Raw genomic sequence first — 18279 nt, 5'->3', positions numbered from 1 at the left:
CTCAGTTCAACCGTCAGAAATCTGGGAGTGACCTTTGACCTTTGATCTGAGGTCGGACAAACAAATGAACAACGTCGTCGGGACTGGTTTTCTCCAGCTGCGTCTCCTGGCCAAAGTTAAAATGTGTTTAAGTGGTCATGACCTTGAGAAAGCCATCCGTGGCCTGATAAGTTGAAGGTCAGACTGTTTTAATCCTCTTTATGTGGGCGTCTCCCAGTCTTCTCTCAGCCGCCTTCAGCTGGTGCAGAACGCTGCTGCCCGTCTTTAACCAACACCAACAGACGTGTGCACATCACTCCAGTTCTGAACTCCCTCCATCGGCTTCCTGTCCTTTAGAGAACTGATTTTAAACTCTTAATGTGTGTTTTTAAAGCTCTTAGCGGCCTCGCCCCGTCGTATTTATCTGAGCTTTGAACAGTCCTGGTAGAGCTCTGAGGTCAGCAGATCAGTTTCTGCTGGAAGTGCCCAGGTCAGAATACAAACCCTGGGGTGAGCGAGCCTTTTCCCAAAGCTGCCCCCAGGCTCTGGAATAAGCCCCCCGTCCAGCTGAGTCTTATTTCTGACCTGGGCCTCTTCAGATCCAGGCTAAAAACCTACTTATTTAGGATGGCTTTTAATACCCAGTAGCATGATGACACTTATCTTATTTTATCTTATTCAATTTTGTTGTATTTTATTGCTTTCACTGTTCTTTTATTATTTTTACTTCTTCTTCTCTTTATTTATTACCTGCTGTAAAGCACTTTGATACACCGTAAGGATTGTCTTTAAAGGGCTGTAGAAATAAAGCACATTTACATTTTACATTTACCTTAATCTGACTAAGAATTGGATTGGATGGGATTCAGACCCCGAGATAACTGGGCTGAAAGTCACTCTAAACCTGCTTGTAGACGCTGAAGCACGTGGTGAATCAGACTTTGCGTTCTGCGCATGCTCCAGATGTTTTCCCGGGGTCGTGACCCGGAAGTCAAAGGAGACGATATTCCTGTTGTTGTCGCCGTCAGAAAGAAACAAACAACGCGATGGAGAATGCTCCGTTGGGCATCGAGTTTGTGCAACAAGCAGCTCATCACAGACCAAATGTAGAGGGACGTAGCTTCATCTGGCTCTGCGTTCTCCATCTTTCTCCAATGCCTGAGTTTGTTGTTGTTGTTGGTGGTGAAGAGGTCAACAGGAAGTGGCTCTATTAGCAACAGCTGGAATGGGTACAGCGCCACCTATCATACCGGGGTATGACACGCTTTGTGCCTCTGATCCCATTCATTCACCGCCACATATCCAAAGAGCATAACCCAACTTTCACCGTGAGTCACGACAACCTGAAGCTCACAATTCGTCCACTCACTTGTTTACTCAGACGCTTGTTTACTTTGCCACTTTTTCTCAACCAATAAACATCGGTGTTGGAACCCATCGGTGGCGGCGCAATGTATCCAAACGCCCAATTCCCCAAATACCAACTGTGAGACTGTGAAAAATAGGTGAAAAAGGCTGGAAAAATCTGCCAAAGAGGCGAGTCCTGACGGACTCAGCTGATCGGGAGCGCCATGCGTGCAAGATGGACGCTCTTCGGTCAAATCCAAAGCTCTTGGAAAGAAACTCAAATTGAATTGTCTGAGAAATCGTAATTTGTGTATCTGGAACTTCCGAAGAATCTAATGTAGTCCGAGACGTTAAAGTAAATCAGCTGATCCGAACATATCAACAGGAAGTGGCTCTGTTAGCAACAGCTGGAATGGGTACAGCGCCACCTATCATACCGGGGTATGACACGCTTTGTGCCTCTGATCCCATTCATTCACCGCCAGATATCCAAGGAGAATTGGCTCATTCTTATTGTAATATATATATATATATAAATATCAGGGATGTCGTGGATCTGTTCGCCATAATTAGCCTAAAGGGTTGATAATCATCGTGCATCTCACACCAGAATGTGTAAAAGCTGCGTCGGATTCATGAAGAGATGCAACTTCAGCCTCACTGCGGGATGACTTTGGCTCTGCTCAGTTTGTTACATCCGTATAACCACGGCTGGAATCTGCCCAAAAAACCCTGATAAGGAGGCAGGAGGGGCAGATGGAGGTTTTAATCCACCAACTCTCATGCTACAGACCCATCCTGCTCAAGGCTTTCCACATCCTCTCACTTTTCTGCTTCAGTGTCGCTCACCAACAGCTGGTGTTAGCATTAATACTGATGCTTACTTTCACACATGACTAAACACATGCTTAAAGGTATGAAAATGGACACCTGTGGGTTTCAGTTTCAATGTTTCACAGACAAAAAGATAAAGTATTTCTTATTGATAAAATGATTAAAAAAAAGAAAGAAAAAAAGCCAAATAAACAAGATAAATAAGACTGGACTGAGGTCACGAATGAAAACCTCCAGGGTCTGAGAAGATGTTTACATAGAAATATACACTTATTTTGAATGTTAAAGCATAAGAACACCGTGATGCTAATTAGAACTAATGATCCCGGAGTGATTAAAAGTAAAATAATAGAAATCTTTAGAGCTTTAGTTGATGACTCGTACTGTACTCAGAGATGTGCACTAATTTTAGCACATTGAGTTGCCTGTGGTATGAAATGCGCTATATAAATAAAGATTGATTGATTGATAGTTTTAGGTGGAACGGTGGGCGGAGCTTGATCAGGCTGGTTGGAAGTTGACCAATCAGAGCATTCTGGGCTTTTCTGGAAGGGTCTTCCCTCCCTCTGTTTTTTACAGAAAATGTGGAAATAAGCAGATGGAAAGTGTTCCACAAACCCTTTCGTGGAGTAAAGAGTTATAATTAGGGATGCAGCGATACCACTTTTTTTTTCAAACCGATACGATACCGATACTTGGATCTGAGTAACTGCCGATACTTCTACCACAAAAAAAAATGCAATGAATTAGAAGACAGGTTTCGGTCTCACTAGCCTAACCACACTGTTCCTGATTAGCTGATTAGCTCCCCTAGCCACCAATCTAAAAAAAAGTAGGGCTGGGCAACGATTAAAATGTTTAATCTAATTAATCACATGATTTCCCTGATTAATCACGATTAATCGCATTTGTACGCAGAATCCAAAAATGAATCCAAAAGTAGCGTATAGCTTTTAGCATTTAGCTTTATTTTAAATGTGCTGCCATATGAATGAAAGTGCCATAACATTTGTTGTGCAAACACACTTTTAACATCAGCATCTTTCTGTAGTTTTTATGTAGAAGCCTCGCTCCACTGTCTGTTTCCTTGAATGACTTGCTGCTATCAGTTGTGTGTTTTGCCTTTAAGTGATATTTTAGACTGGAACTACTACGCTGAGAAGACAATTCAACTTGGCTGTGAATGCAGGAGTTTTTTTTTTTTTTAATTTATTTTGAAATACGTGCTTTTATGTTGAAACCAGTAAAACAGGAAGTAGCGCCGGTTAGCTCCGTGAGCTTCACACCTGTAGCGGTGATGTTAGCTGCTGGTTTATCTTTATTTTATTCCTCCATGCTTCATGGTGTTTGCTGTAACTGTGTGAATGTGATGCATTCAACAGACTTTTACAAAATAAAACCTGCGTTGATGCGCAATAAAATATTTATCGGAGTTAAATAATTAACGAGTTAACGCGATAATAACGAGTTAACTCACCCAGCCCTAAAAAAAAAAATAACAAAAATGACTCGCGGTCTTCGTGCAATAAATTGGTTGTCGGTTAACTTTAACGAGTACGAGTATATTAGAATAGTATCGGCCCGATACCAGTACAGTGGAAACCACTTATAGTGGTCACGGATATAGTAATCAACCGCTTATATGGATCAAAAGGCTTGGGACAGAATCATTTCTATACAAATGCTGTTTAAATAATTTGTTTATAGTAATCCAGAAATCCGCTTATAATGTTCATTTTTGGCCATTTTATGAATGTAAACGTGCAAAAATCATTTTAAAACTACGTGTAGCTATTTTATTCTTTACTCCCTTGATTCCTTTCTGGACGTCTGCTTCTGCCTCGCTAGCTAACGTAACGAGTTGACACCGGACAGCAAGGGCGCGAATCATGGCTGGAAAAAGGAAGTCATTTTCTCTGAATGAAAAACGTAGTCTCCAAGAGAAGTATGACAAATTACCAAAAACGAGCCAACGAGATGCTGCGGCGAAGCTTGGCATTCCTCAGGCTACCCTGTGTAGTCTAATTAAGCAACGAGAGACAGCCATGAATGCTAACGACGGCGCGCTGCGCAGTACTGTAATTAAACTCGCATGATAATGAAATTCAGTAAATGCTGAAGCTATCCGTTTCATTTCATTTTTCTCATTGAAAAACGATACAAATGGCATTTAGATGATGTTCTGCATAAAAAAATAAGTGAAATACCTGTACTGTAATACAAATTCGGTTTTAGTAATCAACCGCTTATAGTGTTCAAATTGGCTCTGGACCAACGTGATCACTATAAGCGGTTTCCACTGTATCGGTATCGGTGCATCCCTAGTTATAATCGATAAGATGGTTAAAAATTGATCGTTTTCTACAGCTGACAAATGTCTGAAGTCATTCATAAAGTCACAGAGCTTCCAGTTAATCTTGTCATTGGATAATAATCATTATTTTAGGGCTGAATTATTGTGTCTTATTCACAAAGATTACAGTTATTCTGAAGGCCGCCTGTAAAAACGACTTTCTGTAAAACACACTGAGGAACTGTTACATAACACTCCTCAGACGTTTTAATCAGAGCGAGGAGCAGCTGGCATGTTGTCGGCCAACAGGCAAATTACCCAGAATGCCCTCCGACTTGTTCAGACAGAGCAGTCGCTGGCAGAGCCATCACGCTGACATCATTCTGACTTTAGGTGGCATTAGAAATGGAATTGTGGATTTGGAAAAAGCAGAAACAGAAGCGATGCTTTGTGAGATCAAATAAAAGTTTATTTTGTGTTGTGCTCTGCATGATGAGCGCCTTAACGAGGCACAGCAGGAAATCCCTCAGCCTTACATTACAGAGGCAGAAATGAGAAATACCTCCCAAGAATGGAAAAGCTAACAGGAGCCGGCTCCCTCTGGGCTTCCTTTTTCCACTCGGCGCTGGTATTTTCTGCTGAGCTGAGCTGGAACTGCACAACCCGCTGCATACCCAGCGCTGGTTTGGCAGTCGGAAAAAACGAAGTGGGCTCGGCTCTTCTGGTTTCGGTGCATCTTTTGAGGGGGGGGGGGGATCATATTTTCCAAACCATCGGAGATCTGGTTAAAACATTGTCCCGTCAACAGGAAAATTACTGAGTTTTCTCATGTTTAGCAAACATTTCTGCTCTTAAGGCGAGACACGGCGGGATTTTTCATGCAGTGGTCCATTTTTAGATTTTGGGCCAGTTTACTCCTTCAATATGTGTTATTTCAAAACATAAATTAAAATGTTTATTTCATCACATTTTGTTTAATCGCGGCAGTACGTTTCGCCCAAATTTACCAAAATGAATTCCTCTATTTAAATCTTTAAATGCCGTTTTCTCAAAATCATTTTTTTTGTATTTTTCCAGTTTCAATATATCAGCCTATGGAGCACCTACTGACACCAAACTTTCCAGTTATACACTTAGCAGTATTCTGAAGATATTTACAGAAGGATTTGTTGATAAATCATTCCTGGCCTGATTTATGTGACATAATAAAAAAAATATGGCGAAAATTGCTGTTTTTTAGGCTATGGACAGTATATTTTGATTTCCTAGGAGATGAAAGCAGATATTCTGAAATCCTTCTGTAATTTTCTTTTCATTTTGTGTGTAAACAAAATGAACAAAGAATGTTGCACCTGGCTTTATCATGTGTTCAGATCTATCTTCCGGAAATATATGCAAATTTGCGCATTTTTAATGAGATAATGCCTAATTTGCATAATTAAACACACAAATTTCTAAAACTCGTAATACATTTTTTTTTTTCCATACTTGTATAAGTAATCAACTGAGGGAGTTTCATGGTGATATCTATTATTTTAAAACATTACCCTATGCACCTGTAGCGTCTCGCCTTAAATAGATTTGCATTACGTTTGCTGTTTGTTGTTGGCGTTTCTGACTTTTTACATCAAAACCACAAAGGAAGAAGTTTGATTTGAAATGAGAAGATGCTGGAGAACGGCTCTGATCCCATTCATGCATGCCTTTAAGTGGTTGGACATTCCTGGAGCCAACAGTTTCCAAAGGTTTCCACATTATATAATACACTGCTCACGTGTAGAGTGGCTCCAAAGTTTAAGATGCTGACTATAATCAAACATCTGAGCTTTGATCTGATCTGTCCTGCAGCCCTGGACTGATTTATTTATTCCTTTTTATTTATGTTTTTAAGGGTCATTTTGAAGGTTGGTGCGTAGGGACCTTTTTATATACTGTATACACATGTATGTGTGTGTATCAGACCAACGGAGCTGCTTTTCTGTGGAGCTGTTCGAACAAAACTTTAGACGAAGCTGCGGAAAATGTTCATTTTTGTGCGTTTGTGCTGGTCTGATTGTGTTTTTTCAGCTAATAGATCGCAGCTGCAGTCATCAACAGGCATCTGTTTACAAAAACAAATGCCTCGCCGCTTGGTAACAGTATACTGTATGTCTCTGTACTCATGAGCAATGCTGGTGGGAATGTGGATGTTACTCCTCCAGGACATGATATGTCCTTTAAAACAAATCCAGCAAACATAGATTTAACAAAAACCAAAGTTTTGGTTCTGCAGAGGATTTCAGGTCATCTTTGACTTCCTTCTGTCAATTAAGAATAACTTGTTCTGGCAATCAATATTATACTCTGATAACATCTTCTGCTGGTATTCCAAATAAATTGATTGAAATTAAGAGGCAAAGGTTTGACCCAAATGTAGGACTAACGGGTAAGGAAGGGAAACGCGCTGCTTGAGCAGGATTAACAGGACAAACTGAGGGTAAAATAACTGAGAAACAGAACTAAGAGGACCAGAAGACAAAAGAATAAAAGATACTGTTAAATTCTGTTAAATACTGTTAGATACTGTTAAATACAGTTAAATACAGTTAAAACCTGTTAAATTCTGTTAAATACTGTTAGATACTGTTAAATACAGTTAGATACTGTTAGATACTGTTAAATACTGTTAAATTCTGTTAAATACTGTTAAATACTGTTAAATTCTGTTAAATACTGTTAAATACAGTTAAATACTGTTAAATTCTGTTAAATACTGTTAGATACTGTTAAATGCTGTTAGATACTGTTAAATACTGTTAAATTCTGTTAAATACTGTTAAATACTGTTAAATTCTGTTAAATACTGTTAAATACAGTTAAATACTGTTAAATTCTGTTAAATACTGTTAGATACTGTTAAATGCTGTTAGATACTGTTAAATACTGTTAAATACAGTTAAATACTGTTAAATTCTGTTAAATTCTGTTAAATTCTGTTAAATACTGTTAAATACTGTTAAATTCTGTTAAATACAGTTAAATACTGTTAAATACAGTTAAATACAGTTAGATACTGTTAAATACTGTTAGATACTGTTAAATTCTGTTAGATACTGTTAAATACAGTTAAATACTGTTAAATTCTGTTAAATACTGTTAGATACTGTTAAATGCTGTTAAATACAGTTAAATACTGTTAAATTCTGTTAAATTCTGTTAAATACTGTTAAATACAGTTAAATACAGTTAGATACTGTTAAATACTGTTAGATACTGTTAAATTCTGTTAGATACTATTAAATTCTGTTAGATACTGTTAAATACTGTTAGATACTGTTAAATTCTGTTAGATACTGTTAAATACAGTTAAATTCTGTTAAATACTGTTAGATACTGTTAAATTCTGTTAGATACTGTTAAATTCTGTTAGATACTGTTAAATACTGTTAAATTCTGTTAAATACTGTTAGATACTGTTAAATTCTGTTAGATACTGTTAAATACAGTTAAATACTGTTAAATTCTGTTAGATACTGTTAAATACTGTTAAATTCTGTTAAATACTGTTAGATACTGTTAAATTCTGTTAGATACTGTTAAATTCTGTTAAATTCTGTTAGATTCTGTTAAATACAGTTAAATACAGTTAAATACTGTTAAATTCTGTTAGATACTGTTAGATACTGTTAAATACAGTTAAATACAGTTAGATACTGTTAAATTCTGTTAGATTCTGTTAAGTACTGTTAAAGTCGCGACATGAGGACAGAACTACAGGAACATAGAGCAGAGCGTGGAGACAGAAACCAAAGAGCTGGAACATTAGAGGAAGAAGAGCTCGTCCCTCGGTCTGAAAGATTTAGGGATGTGATGTCAACCAAGAGCAGAGAATCAACTCGAGTTGTTTAACTATGTTTAACTCCCACATTTAGTGCATTTCGCAGAGCCAAAACCACTAAAACAAAGGGTTGTCGAGTCTCTGGAAGCTAGTTTTTATCAGGCGTGTGCATCCATGGGTCAGCCTGAGTTCCCTGTTGCTCATAATCACGTCTTCATAACTGTGTGCTGAAACAATGCCAGATCTCCAGCTCAAAGGACAACATTTTCCCTGATCTGATTAAATCCTGATGCAAACCTGAGTTCTCCCTCTGCACTCTGAAAGCATGCAGGCTGTGTTTGCTGTGTTTGCTGTGCAGGCATCAGCAGCCTGGTGGTGTGTTGTGATTTATTGTGTTTGTCTGCAAACCAAAGCCAACTTTAAGATGCAGAGCTGTCATGTTGTCATTTTCTGTTCATAAAAGCTTGTTCGCTGCCTGCTCTGCTGCAAACTGATTTACTTCTGTCATTTTAATGGTCCTAAGAGGGGAAAGTGGTTTGTGGTAGTGAAGAACTTGAAGGCGTAATTGTCAGAATTACAGTTTTCACATGGCAAATTAAACGTTGGAGATAATTTCCTGAGGGGAGAGGGTCTGTGTTTCTGACGGGAGGGCGGTCAGGACGTCTCTTTCCTCTGAGGATCTCATACTTTCCATCTCTGGACGGCTGGAGAAATTCCTCCATCTGGGCCTTTTTAAAGCCGAAAGTCACCAGGGCAACTCGCAGGGCAACGGCGCCAAGAAGTTGCCTCAGCGCTGTTGCTTTTTTTCTTAGTGCCACAGGAACGTCTTGTTGCCAGGAAACATTTTAAAGGAGCCGTGGCCCCACAGCTCCCTGTGCTGCCCCAGCATGACGTCACCTTCCACAGCTCTGCCTGATACCGATAGAAGCGTGTTGATGCTGGACATGTGCTCTGTAACCCGGTTAACCTGTAACCTGGTTAACTTGTAACCTGGTTAATCTGTAACCTGGTCAGCCTGTAACCCAGTTAACTTGTAGCCTGATTAACCTGTAACCTGGTTAACCTGGAACCTGGTTAATCTGGAACCTGGTTAATCTGTAACCTGTAACCTGGTTAACTTGTAACCTGGTTAACATGTAACCTGGTTAATCTGTAACTTGTAACCTGGTTAATCTGTAACCTGGTCAGCCTGTAACCCGGTTAACTTGTAGCCTGATTAACCTGTAACCTGGTTAACCTGGAACCTGGTTAATCTGTAACCTGTAACCTGGTTAACTTGTAACCTGGTTAATCTGTAACATGTAACCTGGTTAACTTGTAACCTGATTAACTTGTAACCTGATTAACATGTAACCTGGTTAACTTGTAACCTGTAACCTGATTGACCTGTAACCTGGTTAACTTGTAACCTGGTTAACCTGTAACCTGCTTAACATGTAACCTGGTTAACTTGTAACCTGTAACCGGATTGACCTGTAACCTGGTTGACCTGTAACCTGGTTAACTTGTAACCTGGTTAACATGTAACCTGATTAACATGTAACCTGGTTAACTTGTAACCTAGTTAACCTGTAACCTGGTTAACATGTAACCTGGTTAACCTGGTTAACTTGTAACCTAGTTAACCTGTAACCTGCTTAACATGTAACCTGGTTAACTTGTAACCTGGTTAACATGTAACCTGGTTAACTTGTAACCTAGTTAACCTGTAACCTGGTTACAGGTTAACCTGTAACCTGGTTAACATGTAACCTGGTTAACCCGGTTAACTTGTAACCTGGTTAACTTGTAACCTAGTTAACCTGTAACCTGGTTACAGGTTAACCTGTAACCTGGTTAACCTGTAACCTGGTTAACCCGGTTAACTTGTAACCTGCTTTACGTTCCATACCGTCTGTCTTCGGGCTACAGGAACACATCGGCTTATTTTCTTCACTTTGAGGGTGTTTCTGGGTCTGAATCTTTGCCGTTTCTCACACTTTTCCTCTGCTTTATGAGGCCAATTCCAACAACATTGGGACCTTGTGCAAAATGTAAATAGAAACCGGGAGAAATTACTTCTCATAAACCAGTTTTCTACTGACAACAGAACATGGAAAACATGTCTACAATGTTTAAAGTGAGACTTTTTTACTTTAGTTCATCTTGAATCCGATGGCAGCAACACGTCTCAATAAAGTTGGGACCGGTGTAGAACCTGTTTACACCTCTCAGCTTTGATGGAGCCTTTCCAGATCTGCAGGTTTCCAGTTTAATAGGCACTAAGGACAGACTGCTGAACCTCCTAACCTAACCCCCGCCCAGCTTTACTTCTGAGAGACTCTTCCTCTCTAAGGTGCTCTTCTTATAATCATGTTAATTCAATTCAATTCATTTTTATTTATATAGCGCCAAATTACAACAAATGTATCTCAAGGCACTTAAATAATAAAGTCCAATTCAAGCCAATTGGAATTCAATTCATTGTAATCATAATTATTTATAAAATAATCCAATTCGTTCATATAGAGCCAATTAAAAAACTATTTCCCAGCTAAGGAAAGCAACAGATTGCACCAAAACTTGTCTTCAATGTTTTCATGTCTTCATGTTACTGACCTGTTTCTAAGCATGTTCCTCCAGCTCGTTCTTTTTTAGCTCCACTTACCTTTCCAGCCTTTTGTCCCACCTCTGAGACACAGATTCAGGATGAGACAACATGAACTAATGAAACTTTTTTAAGTGTTTTCTAGGGGTGGGCGGAAAAATCGATTCATGTATATATCGCGATTTTTAATGGGATGATTTTAAAAATCGATTTTTCTCCCCTGAATTTATGGGAACGACATTCATTCTAGAATTTATGATTCAACTTCTTGTTTTTTTTTAAGGAGCAAGAAAATTGCAATTACTGATTATATCGAATCGCAATACTTGTAGAATCGCAATTATCAAGAATCGTGACCAAAGCATATCGTCCCACCCCTAGTGTTTTCTGTGTTCTTTGGTGAATGAAATTCACTCACTGACTCCACGTCTCAGCTGTTATGGAGCTGCGTGTCACACGGATCTCCCTGAACACAGGTTATACTGATGATCAGATGAGATATACTGATGATCAGATGAGATATACTGATGATCTGATGAGATATACTGATGATCTGATGAGATATACTGATGATCAGATGAGATATACTGATGATCTGATGAGATATACTGATGATCTGATGAGATATACTGATGATCTGATGAGATATACTGATGATCAGATGAGATATACTGATGATCAGATGAGATATACTGATGATCAGATGAGATATACTGATGATCAGATGAGATATACTGATGATCTGATGAGATATACTGATGATCAGATGAGATATACTGATGATCAGATGAGATATATTGATGATCAGATGAGATATATACTGATGATCAGATGAGATATACTGATGATCTGATGAGATATACTGATGATCAGATGAGATATACTGATGATCAGATGAGATATACTGATGATCTGATGAGATATACTGATGATCTGATGAGATATACTGATGATCTGATGAGATATACTGATGATCAGATGAGATATATTGATGATCTGATGAGATATATTGATGATCTGATGAGATATACTGATGATCAGATGAGATATACTGATGATCAGATGAGATATACTGATGATCAGATGAGATATACTGATGATCTGATGAGATATATTGATGATCTGATGAGATATACTGATGATCAGATGAGATATACTGATGATCTGATGAGATATACTGATGATCTGATGAGATATACTGATGATCTGATGAGATATACTGATGATCAGATGAGATATATTGATGATCTGATGAGATATACTGATGATCAGATGAGATATATTGATGATCTGATGAGATATATTGATGATCTGATGAGATATACTGATGATCAGATGAGATATACTGATGATCAGATGAGATATACTGATGATCAGATGAGATATACTGATGATCAGATGAGATATATTGATGATCTGATGAGATATACTGATGATCAGATGAGATATATTGATGATCTGATGAGATATACTGATGATCAGATGAGATATACTGATGATCAGATGAGATATACTGATGATCAGATGAGATATACTGATGATCAGATGAGATATATTGATGATCTGTGCCTGATGACATGTCTGAGGGCCTTTTATCTGCTCTGTGCTCTCATCCTGATGAGGTCATGTGACTGTGTTTGATATTTGAAGCTGATGAAGAAAGCAGCTGTTCATTGTGGCAGATGAGGAATTCTGCAGAAAAAGAAAAACCTTTAATCTCCGAGCTCCGGCTCATTTAAAGAAAGTTTTCCATCCCAAACACGCCATCCACTGCCAGACATTTCTGCTTCTTGTTTTTTTTATTGCTTTCCCACCTTTAGATTTATTCTTTCCCCGAATGCGATTACCAAATATTTCCAACTTGTGTTACCAGAAGAGAAGCTGAGGTTTCTGCGCTCATGGCATTTGTAGTTTTTTCCTGTTCCAATCATCCTTCAGATGTCTGCTACTGCAGTAAATGATCCTGAACCTCGGGCTCGCACAGGAAAATATTATGATTAGGTTTGGCTTTTCCAGCTCGAGCTGCATGCGGATGACATTTTGTCACGGCTGATTCAGCAGCAGTCGTGGCTCCAGCTCGTCTCTGAGGCCTGAGGTGGTAGTTTGATAACATTAAAGTTACAAATGAATGAGGGATCAGGGACTCCTCTTGTCTGGGCATGTGAGTCACGCACCACACAGACGGATTATCTGCACTCGCTGCCAACATGCAGCTGATGCTCAGGATCCCTGAAAGTGTTTTACACCGTCCCAGAGGGAAATACCAGGCCTGTTTAACCTGGTTCCAGATGTTGGAGTCGCCTTTCTTTTCCTTTAGCAGCTCGTTGGTGGTTCAACATGGTTCAGCGGTCGCTGACGGCGTTCACTAAAGTGTTGAAGTCAGGATTCATTGCAGATGAATGTCAATATTCAGCTTGTTGATCAGCAGATCTGGAAAAGGGATAAAAGGCTGTAGTTTATCTGACTTTGCCCTGAATTCTGTTAGATACTGTTAAATACTGTTAAATTCTGTTGAATTCTGTTAGATACTGTTAAATACAGTTAAATTCTGTTAGATACTATTAAATACAGTTCGATACTGTTAATTACAGTTAAATACAGTTAAATTCTGTTAGATACTATTAAATACACTTAAATTCTGTTAGATACTGTTAAATTCTGTTAGATACAGTTCGATACTGTTAATTACAGTTAAATACTTTTAAATACTGTTAAATTCTGTTAGATTCTGTTAAATTCTGTTAGATACTTTTAGATACTGTTAAGATACTGTTAATTACAGTTAAATACTGTTAGATTCTGTTAAATACAGTTAGATACTGTTAATTACAGTTAAATACTGTTAAATACTGTTAGATTCTGTTAAATACAGTTAGATACTGTTAATTACAGTTAAATACTGTTAAATACAGTTAGATTCTGTTAAATACAGTTCGATACTGTTAATTACAGTTAAATACTTTTAAATACTGTTAAATTCTGTTAGATTCTGTTAAATTCTGTTAGATACTTTTAGATACTGTTAAGATACTGTTAATTACAGTTAAATACTGTTAGATTCTGTTAAATACAGTTAGATACTGTTAATTACAGTTAAATACTGTTAAATACTGTTAGATTCTGTTAAATACAGTTAGATACTGTTAATTACAGTTAAATACTGTTAAATACAGTTAGATTCTGTTAAATACAGTTCGATACTGTTAATTACAGTTAAATACAGTTAAATTCTGTTAGATACTATTAAATACACTTAAATTCTGTTAGATACTGTTAAATTCTGTTAGATACAGTTCGATACTGTTAATTACAGTTAAATACTTTTAAATACTGTTAAATTCTGTTAGATACAGTTCGATACTGTTAATTACAGTTAAATACTTTTAAATACTGTTAAATACTGTTAGATTCTGTTAAATACAGTTAGATACTGTTAATTACAGTTAAATACTGTTAAATACAGTTAGATTCTGTTAAATACAGTTCGATACTGTTAATTACAGTTAAATACAGTTAAATTCTGTTAGATACTATTAAATACACTTAAATTCTGTTAGATACTGTTAAATTCTGTTAGATACAGTTCGATACTGTTAATTACAGTTAAATACTTTTAAATACTGTTAAATTCTGTTAGATACAGTTCGATACTGTTAATTACAGTTAAATACTTTTAAATACTGTTAAATTCTGTTAGATTCTGTTAAATTCTGTTAGATACTTTTAGATACTGTTAAGATACTGTTAATTACAGTTAAATACTGTTAGATTCTGTTAAATACAGTTAGATACTGTTAATTACAGTTGAATACTGTTAAATACTGTTAGATTCTGTTAAATACAGTTAGATACTGTTAAATTCTGTTAAATTCTGTTAGATTCTGATTAGCTCATTGATGGTTCAACATGGTTCAGCGGTTGCTGACGGCGTTCACTAAGTGTTGAAGTCAGGATTCATTGCAGAAGATTTCGGTCGACATTCAGCTTGTTGACTCCAATCAGCAGATCTGGAAAAGGGATAAAAGGCTGTAGTTTATCTGACTTTGCCCTGAAACTGGCAGGATGATTGAAGATTGAGCATAAGAAGCAGCAGGAAGTGTGTCTTTCACAGGAACATTTTCTTTGGCCAATCGAGTCCTGAAAAGACTCGGAGTCGGTAACAGTTTAACAGTCACACAAATGATTTTTCTCATCTGAAAGGTAGAATTTGTGCTCATTCAAAGATGTTGTGGTGAGGGGCTGAAATACTAACTTCGCCTCTCGCCCAATGACGGCTGGGATGGTAACAATAGTTGGAATGGGTACAGTGCCACCTATCATACCGGCCATATATCCAAGGATAATTACTAGGGCTCGGCAAGTTAACTCGTTAATTATTTAACGCCGATAAATATTTTATCGCGCATTAACGCGGGTTTTATTTTTATTTTTATTTATTTTTTAATTTAATTTAAAAAAAACAATATTTTTTTTTGGCTTTTGTGCCTTTAATGGATGGAAAGTTCAGAGAGACAGGAAGTAGGGGGCAGAGAGAGGGGGAACAACATGCAGCACAGGGCCGTCCGATGCAGCGAGGACTATAGCCTCTGTACATGGGGCGGCTGCTCAACCCACTACGCCATGGACCACCCCTGTTTTATTATTTATTTTATTATTGTAAAAGTCTGCTGCTCACAGGCTTTTATTTTGTAAAAGTCTGTTGCTCACAGGCTTTTATTTTGTAAAAGTCTGCTGCTCACAGGCTTTTATTTTGTAAAAGTCTGTTGCTCACAGGCTTTTATTTTGTAAAGGTCTGTTGCTCACCGGCTTTTATTTTGTAAAAGTCTGTTGCTCACAGGCTTTTATTTTGTAAAAGTCTGCTGCTGTCTGCTGTGGAACAGGAAAAGAAAGTAATCGGCGGATCCACCAAACATGGAGAAGGGTACGGAACTTTTACTCGGCCATTTTCATTTTAAAGTTCTTCCAGACGGCGGAGTCGACAGAACCAAAGTCATCTGTAAACACTGCCAAGTTGAATTGTCTTCTCAGCGTAGTAGTTCCAGTCTAAAATATCACTTAAAGGCAAAACACACAACTGATAGCAGCAAGTCATTCAAGGAAACAGACAGTGGAGCGAGGCTTCTACATAAAAACTACAGAAAGATGCTGATGTTAAAAGTGTGTTTGCACAACAAATGTTATGGCACTTTCATTCATATGGCAGCACATTTAAAATAAAGCTAAATGCTAAAAGCTATACGCTACTTTTGGATTCATTTTTGGATTCTGCGTACAAATGCGATTAATCGTGATTAATCAGGGAAATCATGTGATTAATTAGATTAAACATTTTAATCGTTGCCCAGCCCTAATAATTACCCTTGCTCAGATAAGGAGCATAATCCAACTAAAGCTATAATCCAATTAATCTCACCATGTAGACCCACTGAGTGTAACACACAACAAACATGAGCTTTTCACCGTGAGTCACGACAACCTGAAGCTCACAATTCGTCCACTCACTCCTGCATCAGACGCTTGTTTACTTTGCCACTTTTTTCTTAACCAATGAACATCGGTGTTGGAACACATCGGTGGCGGCTCAATGTATCCAAACGCCCAATTCCCCAAAAACCAACTGTGAGACTGTGAAAAATAGGTGAAAAAGCCTGGAAAAATCTGCCAAAGAGGCGAGTCCTGACGGACTCAGCTGATCGGGAGCGCCATGCGTGCACGATGGAGGCTCTTCGGTCAAATCAAATGACTTGACGTGGTGTTAAATTCACTTCACAGCATTTGTTTGAACCACTCTGATATTATTTTAGGTTTTAGTCGTTATAAAAAGCCAGAATTTGCTCTTCTGTTGTCCCCGTTCTGAGTAGCAGAATTAATGTCTGATGTCCAAACTGAGAGCGCTCTGCTCCATCCCATAAATGCTTCACACGCCCTTTAACCTGACACTTAAAACGGCTTCAGCCTGCTCAAAATGTTTGATTTTTACTGAACCAACGAAGGCAAAGCAGCTAAAATAAAAGCACAGAATGCTGTCTTCCATTTCCTCACGTTAATTATAGTTCTTGGAAAGAAACTCAAATTGAATTGTTTGAGAAATCGTAATTTGTGTATCTGGAACTTCTGAAGAATCTAATGTAGTAAATACGTTAAAGTAAATCAGCTGATCCGAACACATCATAAAAACAACAGCAACAAAACAACATGATGACATCAATTCAAAATAACCATTTCATTCACAGCTCTTAAATGTTTTGAATTTGTTTAATACATATAAAAAAGTCCTGCTCGCTACAATCTGGTTTGCATCTTGTACATTAAATGACAAAGTCGATTTTCAGTTAATTAATCTGCTGTACATGTAGCACAGATTCACAACACAAGTCAGAATAAAAAGCACTTTACATTAAAAAAGAAACCCATAAATTCCCCTTATATACAGCTCTTAGCATCAGTGGAGAGCAAAATCTGTTCAAACTTTTTTAAACCTGTTTAAATCTGTTTAAACTTTTTTAAACCTGTTTAAATCTGTTTAAATCTAATCAAATAAAATGTATTTGTAGCACATTTCATGTACAAACAATTCAAAGTGCTTTACATAAAATAAAAGCATTGCAGCAGGGAGTGGAAGAAGCATTAAAATACATAAAAGAATATAAAGAGAAACAAATAAAATCATTTAAATGAATTTAAAAACAAGCATGTTTAAACCTGTTTAAACCTGAGCCCAAGACTAACTTAAAGGACTTTTAAAGAGTTTTTTAGTGTGTTTCTCAGCATAAACCAATAAACAACCAAATTTCTTGTTTTGTTTTTTTGTTTTTTTTTCTTATTTTATCTACATAGCAATGCTGATTTTCAGCTAAAATAAAAAAAAATAAAAGTACTTTTGTTTTGGCTCTTCAAATTTTGACCTACAAATAGCTGAGAAATGCTAAGATTAGCTGTATTTCTTTGTATTCCTTCCATCATACAGTGATTTTGTTTTTATAAGTTAGAACGGGGTCCAGAACATGACGGTTTCACGTGGCACTATTTCTTGGCTGAATAGAAATTGGGACTCAGAGATATGAGGTGAAAATGAAAACAAATCAGTCGAAAGAAAGCAAATAAATCCCGTCTGGAAGAGGACAGAGATCCAGAAACCAAATAACAAAGCTGAGTTATCGAACAGAAACGGGCGTAAGTGCTGAGGAAAGTGAGAAGTGGATGAAAGACGGCGACAGGCGAGGAGCTGACGCAACAAAGCACCAGAGGAAATGTTTTGTTGTTGCTCATTTTTTGGCCTGTTAGGATGTTAAACCGTAATCTCCAATGTTTACACATCCAGAAGATGATTATAATTTAAGCTCGTTGGCCAGCCAAACGGTAACAAACAGCATCTTTACAGTTCAGTGCTTATGTTGGGTTATTGATATCATGCACTGCATT

General features: G+C 37.5%; 1 protein-coding gene across 2 annotated transcripts in view; it reads left to right on the top strand.

Moving 5' to 3' along the window:
• cenpp (centromere protein P) overlaps positions 1-18279 on the top strand; it is a 195015-nt gene that overhangs the window by 117076 nt on the left and 59660 nt on the right. The window lies entirely within an intron of this gene.

The sequence above is a fragment of the Odontesthes bonariensis genome, chromosome 3 (genome assembly GCF_027942865.1).
Source record: "Odontesthes bonariensis isolate fOdoBon6 chromosome 3, fOdoBon6.hap1, whole genome shotgun sequence".
Lineage (NCBI taxonomy): Eukaryota > Metazoa > Chordata > Actinopteri > Atheriniformes > Atherinopsidae > Odontesthes > Odontesthes bonariensis.
Note: the sequence above shows the minus strand (reverse complement) of the source record. Positions and strands in the feature narration are given on the sequence as shown.